Below are 4,669 nucleotides of genomic sequence, written 5' to 3'. Positions count from 1 at the left end.
TATTCTTTTCCTTTTTTTGCAGTTATTTTATCATCAAGAAATTGAGGTTGTGGACTACTCTCTTGGCCCATGGGTTTTTTGGTGGTCTACTTTGAAATCCAATGCATATCCAATTATGTTTGATTAATAAAAGCCCTTTTAAGTTTTATTTACTTTCCTTTTTCAATGTTTGTACTAATTATTGATTAGAAATTAATTGATTAAGATTGACCGACCAAAAATAATAGTTTTAATTGATTACATATTTGTTATTTGGAAATGACAGGAACATATAACAAAGCATATGAGAAAAAAAAATACAAATAAAAATTGATAAAAGGAAAATATTTTAATTTCGGACTTCAAATTCATCAATCACCCTGTAAAAAACAGCATTAATTTAATCGTTTTGTGTAATTACTAATTAGTGTAAAGATAAAAACAGTATGCATAGTCAAAACAAAACAGGAAAATACAAGTAAACAAAACAAACATAACATCACAAGTCACAACAAAGAGAAGAAAAGCATAGGCATACATGTTTTTAGTAACATCTCTCGGAAGAATGTAAACTCTAATTTAACTGGAATAATAACAAAAATTAAAAAAAAAAGGTTTAGGTGAGTTTTACTTGGTGTACAACACAGCTTCCCATGGGTAACGATACAATGGCTGCTTCAACCTCTTCTGATAAAATGTGTGCCCAATCAAACCTATGGAGCGAGCAAGAACAAAAAGACCGTTAAAAATTAGAAATCTGAACAATCTCGTCTATCTCTTGCTTAATGAACATCCCACTTCCAGATAGAAGGTCCAAGAAGAGAGACCTATTGGCTCCATCAACATTGAGTACGAGGCTGTTTGCCTTTGAGAGCGTGTAGCTTTCCACTGTTACTGCGTACTCTATGTATTTCACTGATGGGAGGTTAGACCAAGCGAATTTCTGAAGTAACTCCATTCTCTTGTCTCTGTTGTCTCTGCTCTTGATCCTTACCAAGAAGAACATAAAGAAGAGAACATGTTTCAGACAAGAGAACTTGTGGTGCTGTTCTCTATTACAAGAAAGGAACGTGTGGTGCTGCTCTCTATTACAAGTTACAACGAATATACAGTTCTGTCCTACCCCAAAAATGTGATGGTAGTTGAAATGTCGCATTTGGCTTTTACCACCACCTTGCTGTTGCCTGTTGGCGGTAAAGGTCTGTTTCGTTCGTCTTCAAGAGTCAGGTGACTCAGCAATAATTTTTAGTCAGGACTGGTATAATATGCTAAGTAATCTTTGTAGTAACCTTATTTTACAATTGGACAACTAATATTTATATTATTATACTAATATTTATAAAAATATAATAAGAACAAAAAAATTACAATACCAAAATATAAAGATTAAATAAAAATTTCAGAGTCAAGATGATTAATTTTTTTCTTTAAATCTTTAAATGTTCTGTAGGGTGACCGGTTTCATAGTGCTCAGATTCGTATGATGCAACTGCAATATTGTTTCTGTTTAACATCACCGTAAAACAAAATCTACCGAACCTAACTCTTGTATTGTACTCTTAGACACAAAATTAAAATCTAAGAAAAATATTCAAGTGGAATAAAGTAACTTTGTATTTTTGCATGTATCTCTTTTCTATAATGCTAACAAACATTTCTATAGAAAATCATAAGAAGCAGTTTTTAACACTAAAATATTGAAAAGCACAAGTTTCAATTTTCAAAACAAAAATGAATTCTCAATGGTGCATTAATATAGTCTTTAATTCTTATTAATTATTATATGAATTCATTTCACATTTTGACCAAGAAATTAAAGAGTGAAAATTATTATTGTTTGACCAATTTAAACAAAATAATATACTTTAAAGTAAATTTCATTTTTATATTTTATAAATATAAAAGATCAACATATATTTGGTTATAAGATTAAATTAATGAACATGAAGTCCAATTAACAAATCAACACTAATCCAAATTCAAATATCTAATGTGTGTTTTTGTTGTTTTATATAAGTTTCTCAAATCACACATAATTTTCATTTCTCTTTCTAAATAACTTCGTTTTTGACATATGTTTTACTTTATTATAGTGTTCACAGCAAAAAGTGTCCAATGATTACAAAATTTAGTTATTTCGACAATCAAGTTGCTTGAAAAAACTATCGGAATATTGACCATAACCATTTATCCAAAAAACAGTTCTAACGTTTTCTCAATTAGTCAGAAACAAGACTGCGTGCCTGCACATATTTGGAGGTGGTCTCATCTTTATCAATATTCAGCTTACTTTTTTTTTTTATATTTACGAGGAGTATTCTGGCCTCACTTATGTGGTCCAGACTAGCGCACATGGTAGACTTAGAGCCTTTGACGAAGGTGAACCTCAAACCACGCACTCGTTCTCCTCGGACCGAAGAACCCATGTGAAAACCTCGGTGGCCAATGCGTGTCGAACCCAGGACCGTACTTGCAGCTGCAAGCCGTTTACCACCAAACTAACGCGTCCTCGTTATTTAGTTTACTTTGAGAAAAACACTTATTTAACTTGAATGCCTAACGAATAACAAAATTCAGTTTGTTAGATATAGTCCTGGGAAACGGGTCGGATCCGCCCCGCCCGACCCGCCCCGCTGCGGGTATACCTCATTTTTGAAAATAAAAAGATTATCCGCACGACCCGCTTACAGTTGGACTGGAAACCCGCACCCGCCCCGCATTAATCAAGCGGGTCAGGCGGGTACCCGCAAAAAAAACTCAAAAAAATTATAACACATACATTCTAAACCAAATATAAGTTTTAAGTCTCAACAAACATAAAACATACAACATATATTCAAATTTCAATAACACCCAACGCATAAGTTATGGTCCAAACTGAAACCAAAATTATAAATCAAATAGCATAGAGCTCCTCCTTCTTCTTCTTGCCACGAACAGAAGTTTCTCTGAGTACCTAAATGGTTAAGAACATAGTAAATGACAAGGAAATAAATGAAAAGAAGGTAAATGACAAATTAACTATTACTTACATTGCATGTCTACGCAATGGATTTAAAACGTAGGTAAGCTCTTATCTTGATCACAGCCTCTGTTTCTGTCCAAGAACATAAATGAGAGTAAGTACAACATAAGAACACCACTGTAAAGGAAATAACATAAAACTCACCTTTGTCATATGGTTCAAACCCGCGAAGCCAGAGCAGAAATCACTACCAACACTCATATTTGTTTTTGTTTTCCCACCATCGACTCCATTTTGTTTCTCAGATTCCATGTCAGTACCTGTAAAAAGACAAGAAGAGAGGATGAGAAATCAATAACGGAAAAAACAAACTCAGAGAGAGATAGAGAGACAGAGAGATAAAAACTCTGAGAAACCAATTAGAGAAAGACAGACAGACAAACTGGAGAAAGACATACATACAAACTAGTGAGATACAGAGAGTCATGAGATAGATAAAAGAGCAAAACTAGAGAGAGACAGGGAGACAGAGAGTTGAGAGAGCGACATATACCTTGTTATCTAGCAAGATTCAACCGTGAAAGAGACAGAGAGTCGAGACATAGCGACGAGACTCGGAAGAGACTCGACAGTTAACGGGTTTGATCTGCAGAGAGCCAAGGAGTGAGGTTCGATTTAGGTCACGGGAGTCGGCAAAGAGAACTGAAAACTAGAAATTAGGGATTTCAGATTTATTTTATACCCCAAACAAATAAAACCACACACGGTTACATCCTAAAACTAGAAAACTACACCCACTAACAACCTAAAACACAAAAACGGCACAAACGGAAACTAAAAAAACCATATGTCTTTCAACATATGCGGGTACTCGCTAACCCGCTTATAAAATTATCAAGACCCGCACCCGCCCCGCTTTTTATTTATCTGATCCGCTTGACCCGCGAAATTAAAAATTGTGTTTTGGTTTGGCCCGCACCCGTCCCGCAGCGGACCTAATGGGCCGGGCCCCGCGGGCTTAGAACCAAATTCCCAGCGCTAGTTAGATAACAAAACTTAAACGATGAAACTGACATGTCAAATTCAGACCCACATCCACAAAATTAAGAAAGGCATATATATAAACAGTTAACAAATATAGATGATAAAGTCTAACTAGTATTAATGTTTTAGGACGAGGTGAACTGCATCCACCATCGTAAAGAAGATGTGATTTCAACTAACAAGACCGGATGTATGACCTCACCTGACAAAATGAATATATGAATTCATTAACAGAGACAACAAGCTGTTTTTCTTTTTGTTACATCCAGGGTATTCTCCAAATGACTGACTTGTTTTCCTTTAAATTTTTATAAAAAGATAAACATATTTGTTTTTTTTTTTGATCAACATATATGTTGAATATCGAATTCGATAAACCAGCTCGACTCTCATCTACTAACTTTTTCGATTTCAATTTACTTCAAATACAAACGAGATTTCTAAGATGCTTTGTTCTTAATCTACTTCTTAATCAATTGCCTATTTCCAACTCTACTTTCAACAAATCTCTCATAGAATCTATCGCAAATCTTTTGCCCCCGTACGTACTCTATACAGAGCGCTGAGAAGGAGAAGAACAATAGAGCATAACACACAACTTCAGAGTATACTTTTGATTACCCTTAATCGAGTAGTTTGAATAAGATGTTATCTCTCTGGTATCATATGGAGTTAGCCCAA

At 34.6% G+C, this 4,669-nt stretch overlaps 1 long non-coding RNA gene across 1 annotated transcript; it reads right to left on the bottom strand.

Moving 5' to 3' along the window:
- Window positions 1-2,743: 2,743 nt before the first annotated feature.
- On the bottom strand, window positions 2,744-3,662 carry LOC108854010 (uncharacterized). The gene is made up of 4 exons (XR_001949817.2): window positions 3,498-3,662; window positions 3,149-3,264; window positions 3,012-3,076; window positions 2,744-2,935 (listed from the first exon to the last, which is right to left on the bottom strand). It is a non-coding gene; the product is annotated as an uncharacterized LOC108854010 (long non-coding RNA).
- Between the last annotated feature and the right edge of the window lie 1,007 nt (window positions 3,663-4,669).

The sequence above is a fragment of the Raphanus sativus genome, chromosome 4, assembly GCF_000801105.2.
Source record: "Raphanus sativus cultivar WK10039 chromosome 4, ASM80110v3, whole genome shotgun sequence".
NCBI lineage: Eukaryota > Viridiplantae > Streptophyta > Magnoliopsida > Brassicales > Brassicaceae > Raphanus > Raphanus sativus.
The sequence above is the reverse complement of the archived record's forward strand: the minus strand, read 5'-3'. Positions and strand labels throughout refer to the sequence as shown.